We start from the raw sequence: 12,703 nt of genomic DNA, 5'->3' as shown, positions 1-12,703 counted from the left end.
CCGGTAAGGCCTAGGGGCATGCCGATGACGCCGGTAAGGCCTAGGTCGGTAAGATGGGGAGGGTTATGGCACCCGCAATGGTAACGACGTTCCGCTCTCTGTCCATCTCAGCAATAGCAAGAAGAAAAGGCAATACGTCCAACAGACCAGCTTTAAGCACAATCTCCAACGAAATAAGAAAATACATAACTAGATTAATTACTTCATTCTAATCTAATTTCTCTTTCTTCAAGCTCTCGTCGCTGGATTCTTGAACAGTTGAACCTCCTGGAGAGTACGAGCAGCGAACACACCTTTCTGTCCACTAGATTCTGGCTTGCACCATCGCACCCCATCGCTCCCCTTTCTCTCCACCAGAGCCTGCCCTGCTTGTGCCGCACCTCAACCGAATCGGAAGAAGTTCTTGAAAGCCAAATCGAGCCTGCCGCCGTCCAATCGACGCCACGCTCCGGCGTTCGCAAGCTCCGAAAGCCTCGCCCCTACTCCCCTCTCTACGACCTCTCTACGCCAGCGTCACAACTCCTCCACGCACCGGCATTCGTGAGCTTCTCCGCGCACCGGTGGCAGCATCATGGCCTCCTCTCCTTGATCCCCACGAATGTGCAGCTGTGGTGCAGACCATGGTGGAGCACAGGGCTTGCGCGGCCCCCGTCTCGATCACGCAGGTGGCCCAGCGGCCAAGCCCCCACCTTGACCCGCGCCGGCGACCCGGCGGCCCCACCTCCAACTGCGTCTGTGCTGGTCGCCGTCTCCCCACCTCGCCTCGCAGCGGGCACCGGCGCCCGTGTCCTATGCCGCCTTGCCCTGTGCCGGCTGCGCGGAGGCCGAGCTCCGCTCGCGCCGCCGTGGAGAGCATCTCGCAGGAGCTTGGTCGCGGCACTGGCCATGGCACCCGTCGATCCGTGGCAGAGACCGCCTGCGCCGAGCTCCGCTTAGCTCGCGCTTGCGTTCTCTGGCTCGGCACAGGAAACCACGTAGGTGGGACCCGCGGGCATGGAAAGGCGTGCTACCGAAAGTATTGATCTAGCGACATTTTTTCCCCTCTCCTCTTCTCTCCGACGTACACGCGCTATCGCAAGCCACTACCGGCCCGTTGTGGGTGCCCTTGCCGTGATGCCGATAGTGATCGGGTTGCCCTTACCGTGATGCCGATAGCGATCGGTCATAGGTCACTTGGTAACCAGCGCTCGCGGCGTCACCACAGTTGCGAATGAATCGGAAAGGGTGATAGATGGAAGGACTGAAAGGCTTCCAAGAGAAGAGAGATATAGTGTCCAGACCTGGACATAGCAGGCCACTAACGGCCCGTTGTGGGTGCCCTTACCGTGATGCCGATAGCGATCGGCCACTTGCAGGTCACTTGGTAACCAGGACTCGTGGCGTCACCACAGCTGCGAACAATCGGAGAGGGTGATATATGGAAGGACTGAAAGGCTCCCAAGAGGAGAGATGTAGTGTTCGGACCTAGACATAGCAGGCCACTAACGGCCCGTTGCGGGTACCCTTACCGTGATGCCGATAGCGATCGGCCACTTGTAGGTCACTTGATAATCAGGGTTCACGACGTCACCACAGTTGCGAACGGATTGAAGAGGGTGATAGATGTAAGGATCGAAAGATTCCTGAGAGGAGAGATGTAGTGTTCGGACCTGGACATGGCAGGTCACCTTGCTGAAATTACAGGCAGGCAGGTTCCCGATCGTTTTGTGGTCGTTTCTTTTTCTAGCAACTGTGGACAGGGCTGGGGATGAGTTCAGCTTGCATTCCCCTAAAAGCCTGATCGAGAGAGGTTGGTAGGAGGTAGGGAGCAAATTTAATCTTTGTCTGGGAAACAACCACGCCACGTCTCAAGAGATGAAGATTCTTATTATGGCGTGAAGCTCAAAGGACACCAAGTAGAGAACTCAGTATTAGTCCCGGTATCCCGGGAGGTCTCCCCACACACGCACGTCGCAAGTCACAAGTCACACGATTTTTCACGCAAAATATGCGCGTGCGCGCTGCGTAGGATTCGAACACACGACCTCCAGCCTCGCGCGTAGCTTCCTTGCCATCCCACCTACACAGTACATCTAACTATATAGGGCATGCAATCCTTTTGTATTAACTCGTGAGGACCCTTTTATCTCGATTGGTATTACAAACCGGGATAAAAGGATTCGAGGGATTTAGTCCCCTTTCAGCCACCCCGTTCGGGACCCTTTTATCCCGGTTTGAAACACCAACCAGGATAAAAGACCCCCTTTATCCCGGTTGGTATTACAAACCAGGATAAAAGACCTTCATGTTGGTGAGCTCCCCGCCAGTGACCGAGCTTTAATCCTAGTTGGTGAACCTTTTGTCCTGAGCCAACTTTAAACCAGAATAGAGGGGGCGCACTGTTCAACGCATCAGCATCGCCATGCGAGGATGGCAATCGCTATTGTACGTCCAATTGATTAATACCAATCTATTTGAATAAAAATAAAATGTTGCTTGTGCAACTTATTACTACATGCGAGGATGGCAATTTTTCACTGCTCTCCATGTATAGTTTAGTGATTATGCAACATACATCCTTATGTCACCAAATACTATGGCATCTAGAACTCCCTTATGAATTTCTTCTCTATCAACGAAATAGGTACAATCTTGTACCCATTCGTTCAAAAAAAACTCCCTTATAAACATCAAAATATTTCTGGCACCTAGAAAGAGGAGCTATTTTGAACAATTGTAACTTACCGAAAAATACGGTGGTGGAATCGGAGCCAAAATTTTAGGTCGTCCAACAACAAAAAAGGAAATTCCACCAGTTTCACTACCTCTGATCAGAGATATAAGGTGCATTAGGACATTGACATGGACTCCAATACGACACCTTGACTAGCACAAAATATCTATAAAAATATATTGTCTTAAATAAGTTATATATTATGGAAGTATTTTTATGATGAATCTAGTAATGAATTTTTTGTGTTGTTATAAAAAAATTAGGTTTTATTCATAGTCAAAGGTAGCAAAAAAGTTTTTGACTTGGACATATATTTATGATAGAACCACTCTAAATAATAAAAGATCAATAACTTCTCCCATATAATGTGGAGCTGGCTTCGAAATTTAGCTCTTGCAAGTTTGAAAATAACTTGGTGTGGTGGCTGCCTTGTTGGGCTATTTGGCTCTATCAAATTTTCTTTCGAGAATTACATCTTTATTCAGGGAAAAATTAGAGGCATTGGTTGAGGTTAGATAATGGAGATTGTGGAATTCAAGATTGACATAAACAAAGTGTGCCGAGCATTGAAGATGGTTGCAAGCAATAGCTAATTTTTTTTGTTCCTTGTAGTGGAACATGTGTCCATCTAGGTTTGAGTCTAACTCAACATGAGTGTTCGTATTTTCCTAGATTTTTCTATAAATTAATTGTGATGTTTTTTTAGTTGTAGGTGGCATGCCAATCGACAAGTAAGTTTGTATTGTGCATGAATCTGGTATACAACGAGCGTGCATGCATTGCAATACAAGTGTCCAATCTCCCTTGTGCTCTTTTGTCGTCCAATCACATCGTATTGGTGGTTGAATGCCGACTGAATTCTTTTATCCGGATGCTGCTTTTCCAGAGAAACACCCTCGAATTATTCCGAATCCACTCTCCACTATCGCCTGGCTAATGGTCCCCTCGCTTCAGAAAGGCCGAGAATGTTGTACTCTACCATGATCCTTCAGGAACATGGATCATCCCCATTTGCCCCCGCGGTGAGAGCACCAAAAGCAACGCCCGAATACCCAATGAAGAATGAACACCCCACAAGAACCAACAGCTGGTGATCCGTGCACACCCTTTCCTCACGATGTAGGCACTGTCCAATGCTCCAAACAACAGAACCTGAAGGAGGCCAAAAATGCGTTCTATCTTTTGCCCATCAAAGTAGCTGCAACCTGCAAGCAGTTTATAAACTACAACTGATAAATTCATCGCAATCAAAAAAGGAAAAAGATCCCAATAATGAACAGTAAAGCAATGATAGTACTATGCAATGCCTGCCCTCCACTATATGCCGATCGAGCTACTTTGGACATAGTGGCGGTGTGGAATAAAGGTAGATGTGAGGTGTGTAGGAGTAGCATTCGGCCACATCATCCTTCGGATTGCACACCGGCAGTCATGGCCGTTTCCGATTAGTGGATCACTGACGACGCGTAGCCTTCTTGTCCGGCGACTTTGGTGCCCCCTTTCTGCACTGTCCCTCACGAATCCATGGAAGTGGAGTGCAGCATGCTCTCGGCATCTTGTAGTAGGTGGCGCGCATGAGGTAAAGAGGTTTCTGCTCTCAACCACATCTATCCTCTGTGGTGATCGCCGGCATGGTGCAAACTGATGCAGAGAGACGCCTTGCTCGATCTCTCAAAGTTTCAACTTCATACGGTAGATGATTGGATACGATACAGCAGTGATGTGACGACCGTTCCCAATTCGGTAAGCTCCCTGCTCCAGGCAGGCCATCGTCCAATAATTGGAGCGAAACTGAGCCGCCTCTCATCGCGTACACTGGACAGAGATTTGTCGCGGATCTTTTTGTCGTCCATCCATTCCAAGTTTCCAACGCTTGCTTGGACTAGCATGTTACAACACGTGTGTCGAGATCGTCCGGCCATGCCCCAATCAAGTTTCGTGAACCCTTAATTTTTTAACAAAAACGTTTCTTGAACCTTGACCGAGCGTCTACATGATCTTGCCCGGAGCGTACGTGCAGCCGCCCCCGGGGACCAAACTGATCGATCATCGATGCCGACCCGCGTGCCCTTTGTCGTTTGGGTGCACCAGGGGCGTAGTACAAGCTGGCTTACTTTTCAATGAGACGAAACGAAGTGAAAACCACGAAACAGGCGCATCAGTTAGGCCTCGTACGTGCACGTTATTGCCATGTAGTCGATCGATCCATCATCGCGTCGTCAATCATGGTACATTTGTTTATTTGGTATAATTCGATCATTGCATAATGTTTGTTGTTGGACGAAAAGGACGGGACGAATGAGATCATGGAACGAGACTGCAATGGTCCTGCCGTCGTCCTGGTGACGATACCATGTGTGTCCTCTCTGAGCAGGTAGCACAACGTACAGCTGGGGATGAACTTGCAACCTGCAACCTGCAACTCGTTCTGTGTGGTTTCTTCTAGATCTTTTTTGCCGGTCACTTCTCGTACAGGAGCTGACACTTCGTCATAAAGTAACTTTCGCCTCATTCACCAACCTTTGACGCGGTAAAACACAACAGACGGCGTGCTGACTCGAAACTTGAACCTGTAAACATCCACACCAAACCAGGAGAAAGCTACTCTAGTTTTGTGCCACTGCAGTCGGCAAAAGGCTATGTCAGCGTGATCCCTCCTCTGTCGAGCCGGGGAAGACGAAGTGCAGAAGTTACTGGCACGATCAGGATGGAGTAGCGTGCCGCTGCGTACACGGCTCCAAAGCCAGCAGCAACCACGCACGCATGGCTTCAATTCGGAACTGCAAGAAGCAGATCAGTCGTCGTCTGTGGTGTGCCGGGTCAGATCATCATGCCGATTTTATCCGAATCAAGCTTAGCGGCTAAGACAGTAGATCATCTGCACCTCGCCCAGACTGTCCGTGTTGACAGATTCCTTTTATTCGGATCATCTGAGCAGAACAAGCGCATCCTGCTTGGTTTTCTTTTCTACCTTCAAATTTCTAGAAACGACGACGTACGAAAAGCTTAACGGGGACGTGCACTAACCAGTGAGCCACAGCACCAGCACCAACGTGCGAAATGCCCCTGAGAGAGCAACTGTCAACAAACTCTCGCACGCGCTCGCCCTGGTTTGAAACGATCAGTAGCGTTCTTGGATGCTCTGCAGTCTTCAGATCCAGAGGAAAATTCCACGAACGCCGACACCGGGTAGAAACTGGGCGCTCTGATCGGCGACCACAAGGGGTAGTCAGACTCATACTAGTAAACCGGCTGGAGTAGACTGGTCACTGATCCCGAACCGGAGAAATGAAATGCAACGCCGTCGCAGCCCACTTGGACCGCCCGGTCCGACGCGGATGTGGTGGTAGTCCGCGGCGCAGTAACCAAACCAACAACCCTCGCCGTCACGGTCGCATGCACGACACGCCGGGGCCGGCCGGGCGCTCGGGCGCGCGCGCGTGACACGGCGCCACACGGGCACGGGCAGTCGGTCGAGCGCCAGGGAACCTGCACGCCACACCACCCCCGGACCCGGAGTGACTGAGCGAGCTCGTTGTGGTTGGGAATTGGGATGATCGGACGCCGGGTTTGGTAAGCGCACTAGCTAGGCCACTAGCGCCCTGAGCGCGATCGCGGGCGGGGCTCCGGGCGCCTTTTCCCGGCCACCCCACCCCACCGACCACTCGTTTCGTTCGCTCGCCCGGGCCCGGGGGGCACGCGGGCAGCAGTGCGGCGCCGAGCCGAGCGCCCGAGCCCATGCCCGCGCCGGCCGCCACAGTGCGCTGCGCGCCACTCCTTTCCTATCCCACCCCAGTACCTCACCAGTGAGGCGTTGACGCGCGCGGGGGGCTCCACCGACCACTTCCCCCGGCCTCGCTAGCTCTCGAGTGAGTGAGCTCGAGGCCTCGTCCATCCTTTTGCCCGTAAATAATGCTCTCCTCCCGTTGTCTCGCTCCCGATGCGTGGACGGGCGGACGACGGGTGGATTCCATCGGAGGCAGCTTTGCTGCTCGGACGGCCGGGGCGGGCCATGCAGAGACAGCGTACGTGCACCATGTGTGGCGCTCGCACGCGCCGACCCGGGACCCCCGGCCGGCATGCATGATTCCAGCAAGCCTCCTTCTCTCGACGCTGGCGTCGACCTCTAGTTGTGAAATATAAGAGGCGCTAGGAGGAACGTCCTCCTTACCCTCGGGTCGACGGTTGCGTGTTAACTAGATGAGAACGATGGTTGCGTGTTAACTAGATGAGAAACAGTCCCTCATATGGCATTTACATATATATGTTTACAGGCGCATGAGATAGATCTCTCACAAGTTGTTACTGGAAGAAGAAAATCTATAACAAACTCTATCTCTTAACAAACTCTATCTCTAAGAGGTTTCCTTTATTATCACGGTAAGTAAACTACCTGCATGCCTCAAACGTGTGGACTCTGATCATATCTTAACACCCTCCCTCGATCATAACCGTGTTAGGTTAAGATTGGCTTTGAAATTCTCAAGTAACCTTACCAACAGTGCTTTTGTAAATCCATCAGCAACTTGATCACTTGAAGAAACAAATTCAACATCTAGTAGCTTTTCTGACACCCTTTCTCTCACAAAATGATAGTGTACCTCAATATGTTTTGTTTTGGCATGAAAAACTGGATTGGCCGACAGAAATTTAGCACCCATGTTATCACACCACAATCTAGCTGTCTTAGGACTTTTAATTCCTCACTCACGCAGCAAGATTTGAACCCACATTATTTCAGCTGTCGCATTTGCAATTGCTTTATATTTAGACTCTGTACTAGACCTTGACACTGTTGCTTGCTTGTGAGCACTCCAAGATATCAAGTTGGAACCCAAGAAAACAGCAAAGCCTCCAGTTGATCTCCTGTCATCAATACTGCCAGCCCAATCGGCATCTAAAAAAGCACTAAACAAAGTTGCAATGATTTGTGTATTCGGAGTCCCAACCGAGTACATTGCTTCACATATCTTAAAATTCTTTTCATAGCTGCCTAATGAATAGTTGTGGAAGCGTGTAAAAACTGGCACACTTTGTTAACAGAGAAAGCAATGTCCGGTCTAGGAAGAGTAAGATACTGAAGAGCACCTACAATACTTCTATATTGAGTTGCATCTTTTGGACCTAAAAGCACACCTTCATGAACCGAAAGTTTTTCGCTGGTAGACATGGGTGTAGCAACCAGTTTACAATCAGACATTCCAACTCTCTTTAATAAATCTGAGGCATACTTATCTTGTGTTAGCACAATTCCATCACGTACCTTGGTTACTTCTATACCGAGAAAATAATGAAGTTCCCCCAAGTCCTTGAGGGAAAATTCTTTATTCAGGTCTTGCAATAAAGCTGTCGTGGCCTTTTCAGTTGAACTAGCAACTATTATATCATCCACATAGACTAATACAAACATAGTTACACCTCCTTTGTTATAAAAGAACAACGAAGTATCAGCTTTAGACGCATGAAATCCAAGATTAATTAGCTTTGCACTTAGCCTTGAATACCAAGCTCTAGGGGCTTGTTTCAATCCATATAAAGCCTTATCAAGCCTGCATACATATCCCTGCTTAGACTTATCCTCAAAACCAGGAGGTTGTTGCATATAAACTTCTTCATCCAGAAATCCATGAAGGAAAACGTTATTAACATCAAGCTGTCTTAGATTCTAGCCACAAGATATAGCCACAGATAAAACAATTCTAATTGTAGCAACCTTAACCACCAGACTGAAGGTGTCTTCATTATCAATTCCATATTGTTGTTTGAATCCTTTTGCTACAAGTCTTGCTTTATATCTATCTAAGCTTCCATCAGATTTTCTTTTGATTTTATACACCCATTTGCAACATATTACATTCCTCCCTTTCTGAGGTGGAACAAGATGCCAGGTCTTATTTTTCATGAGTGCATCATATTTAAGTTTCATAGCATGTTTCCAATTAGTGTCCACTAAAGCCTCATCTACATTGGGTGGTTCACCAGTAGCAACAAAGCAGCCATATTTTAGTGTACCATCAGTATAAACCTTTTCTTTTTGAATACCAGATTGCAATCGGGTTTTAGGACGAGCAACAATTTGAGTCATACCAGATCTGTTGCAGCCGATCCAACCTCATCCAAAGAAGATCCTAGCACCTGCCCTTCCTGGCACATGGCGTTGTGTGGCGGGAGAGCAATTCCACCATCACCGCCGTCATCATTGCGACAATCGGACTCACCAGCTTGTGCCCCCGGCGCTCCCAACAACGGATGCGTGACACCACCCAGTAGGCCGGCAGGCAAGCACGCAGGTGAAGCCGCCGGAGATTTGGTCTGCTGCACCGTTGGAGGAAGCGATCCCGAGGCTGATTCTGTCAGCTGCTGCCGCAAATCAGCTTTGTGCTCTGCGCCGCTGGATCCATTATTTGCTGTTGCATTTGATGGCTCCAGGGGTGTATTTAACTCCAAATTCTTTGTGTCATTCTCAACAAAGTCATTAGTAAAGTTTAGTGAACCATTAGCATGCTGATCTACCACATGTTCTATCCCACAAAGACTAAAATCAGGATTTATAAGGGAAGGAGATAGGTTGATAATTTCGGATCTTAACCAAGCCCCTGCATTAGAATGCATCTGAGAAAATGGAAACATATCCTCATCGAATACGACATCACAAGATATGTAAATCCATCCTGTAGATACCTCTAGGCATTTGAACCCTTTTGTGAAGGATACTATAGCCAAGAAAGACACATTACTTGGATTGAAATTAAAGTTTGTGAGTATTATAGGGACGTAAGTGAGGCCAACAGGCACACCCAAAGGTTCTCATAGCAGAGTAATCTGGTTTCTGATTGTATAAGCGCTCTAGAGGTGTAGAGAGGTCAATAACCTTACTCGGGACTCGATTAATGAGGAATGAGGTAGACGGCAGCAAGAAAGGCTTCATCCTAAAATTTCAAGGGCATAGAAGCATGAGAGAGTAGAGATAGTCCAACCTCTACTATATGGCGGTGCTTTCGTTCAGCAGAGCCATTTTGCTAGTGTGTGTGAGGACATGAGATGTGGTGAACAATGCCAACTTTAGAAAAAAAAGGAATTTAGTTTTCCATACTCGCCTCCCCAATCTGATTGCACGGCAAAAAATTTTCTATCAAATAATTTTTCTACCATTGCTTGGAACTCCTGAAATTTTTGGAAAACTTCATATTTGTATTTGAGAAAATAGATCCAAGTAAACTTGCTGAAATCATCAATAAAACTCACATAATAACATTTCCTCCCAACAGACTCTGGTGCTGGACCCCAAACATCAGAGAAGACAAGTTCAAGAGTAAATCTAGAGACACTTGTGGATTTAGGATAGGGGAGCTGATGACTCTTAGCTTGTTGGCAAGCGGTACACACAGTGTTACTACATTCATCTAAACATGGGAGTTTATTCCTATTGATAACTTGCTTAACAATAAAAGACGATGGATGACCCAAACGACTATGCCACCGTGAGAGAGGAATTTTGGTGGCGACACACACTTGCTTTAAAGATGACGCAGGAAGAGGGTAGAGACCATTGCGGCACCTCCCTTCAAGAATTTTGTTCTTCGATCCTTGATCAAAAAGAAGTTTGGGTGAAATTCAAGAAAGACATTATTATCAGTAGTAAGATGATGAACGGAGACAAGATTTTTGGAAGCTTTTGAAACATAAAGAATATTGTTTAAATGAATAGGACAATTGGGGGTATGAACAATAGTATGACCAACATGGCTAATGTCCATACCTGACCCGTCGGCTGTGTGAATCATATCCCCTCTGTTGTATTTTTCTCTAATCTGCAGCTTCTCCAATTCTCCAGTGACATGATCAGATGCACCACTATCTGTGTACCAATTTGTGTCCATTGTGTAGGAACGATTTGTTAGGATACGAGGTAGGCTACGCTAGCGTAAAACAAATTTTTCTACCACATAAATCAGGAATAATTGTTGTTATAGATCACGGGATTACCACTCGATGCACAGGTGCGGAAGTTGTAGATACACGTTGGTGCAGCGAAGTCGATCACACGTCGATGTCGAGCAGCTCCTCAGCAGCTCGTCCACGTGCAGCGACTCCCTCCTCTTGTCGCGGCTCGTCAGGCTCATCGTCGGCTCGTCAAGTTCCTCGTCGAAGCTCTCGTGCAGCAGCTCGTCCAAGTGCTGCAGATGCAACACCTCCAAAGTATCCACACATGCAGGGAGGAAGCGTCGCAAACCGGACTACTAGGTCCACGAGTTGCAACAAGGCGAGGCGTGGGAGGCGCGGCTGCTGCTGGTGCAAAAGGGATAAAACCCTAGGGCGCCCCCCACCCCTCAATATATAGGGGTTCGTAACAGGCCTCTAGGTCCGAGACCCATTAGTACTCCTAAACCTGATCCAATTCAGATCACATCCGAATTGGGCTTCCAGCCCTTTAAGTGTGTGACCCTATAGGTTCATATATGTATAGACATGGCCCGAGTACTCCTACTCGGCCAATAGTTAGTAGTGGCCTCTAGCAATACATACTAACTCCTATACGCACACAAAGATCATATCAGACGAACCATCACAACATCACGTACATGCTATTCCCTTTGCCTCACGATATTTGCTCTAGCTCCAAGCCGACCACTCTTTCTCGATGCTGTGATTCGGAATCCCTTTCTAGATTAACTCTTAACCTCAAGTAGCATGGCCATGTATTTCCATATTTGATCACTCGAGAGGCCAGAGATATCTCTCTCGAATAGAGAGGGCCAAATTCCATCTTGACTGACCATGCATCACAGCATGTTTCTTGACAAATCCGAAAGCTACCTTTATGACTACCCAGTTACGGTGTAGCGTTTGATAGCCTCTAAGTAAGTCGATCCACATCTTGAGTACATGCGACAGTCTCAGGTCTAAGGACAAAGCATACACATTGTGTAAAGAGAGAACTACGTAACTCGTGTTGGGTCAGTCCTAGCACATGTCTCTACACGTGCCCACATTATTAGTTTGACATCTCCATGTCCATGACTTGTGAAACATAGTCATCAACTAATACATGTGCTAGTCCAATATTCATGTGTGTCCTCACATGAACTCCAACTAGGGACAACTTTTAGAATAATTATACAAGTAAAGAGTTTCATACACAATTCACATAATTGCAATCAATTCAAGTAGCCTTTAATGGATATTCAAGGAACACAATATAAAACATGGATATAAAGGAATATCATCATCTCTATGATTGCCTCTAGGGCATACCTCCAACACGATTTGCAGCAGCAACAAACCTTTTATCTGGGACAAAATCCTCTTCAAATCGATGCCAACAGACTTCTGCGGTATGTCCCTTTTTAAAACATACCTGGCAAGTTGGCCTTTCATTATTGGAGCTGCTTGCACGGTTATTAACATAGTTGTTGTTGTTGACACCTTGCCTTGCGTTGGAGGAGTTGCCGTGATAGCTTCCACGACCATGACCAGGAGAAGGACCCTGGCCACGGCACCAGGTGTGCGCCCACGAGATCATCCACGGCCACCGCGACTGGAGTAGTTTGCTGACCCTCCTTGCTTGTCGTAGATCAGCTGCATGCGAGTCTCAAAATTCAGGAGTTGTGAGTACAACTCCTTGATCGAGATTGGTTCCACTATAGCAACCAGGGCAGACACAAGGGGATTGAATTCTTCATCTAGCCCGGTGAGAGTATACTCAACAAGCTCTTCATCTTCAAGCGGCCTTCCTGCTGCCGCCATCTCATCACCGAGGCTTGTCATCTTCGTGAAGTATTCAGCGACTGGCGAGCTTCCCTTCTTTGTGTTGGATAGCACAATGCGCATGTACACGGCCCTCGTCCGAGACCGCGACGCGAAGATCTCCTCAATGACCGCCCATGCCTCGGCTGCTGTTGACGCCGAGGAGGCCTGAGAAAGGATGTCCTTGGACAGCGATGAGAGGAGATAGCTCAGGACTTGCTGGTCCCTCGCCTCCCACTCTTC

General features: G+C 47.9%; 1 non-coding gene across 1 annotated transcript; it reads right to left on the bottom strand.

The window, feature by feature from the left end:
- Positions 1-12,303: 12,303 nt before the first annotated feature.
- LOC117862328 (small nucleolar RNA Z247) lies at positions 12,304-12,442 on the bottom strand. Its single transcript, XR_004641976.1, has one exon. It is a non-coding gene; the product is annotated as a small nucleolar RNA Z247 (small nucleolar RNA).
- Positions 12,443-12,703: the final 261 nt, after the last annotated feature.

The sequence above is a fragment of the Setaria viridis genome, chromosome 6 (genome assembly GCF_005286985.2).
Source record: "Setaria viridis chromosome 6, Setaria_viridis_v4.0, whole genome shotgun sequence".
In the NCBI taxonomy this organism is placed as follows: Eukaryota; Viridiplantae; Streptophyta; class Magnoliopsida; order Poales; family Poaceae; genus Setaria; species Setaria viridis.
Note: the sequence above shows the minus strand (reverse complement) of the source record. Positions and strands in the feature narration are given on the sequence as shown.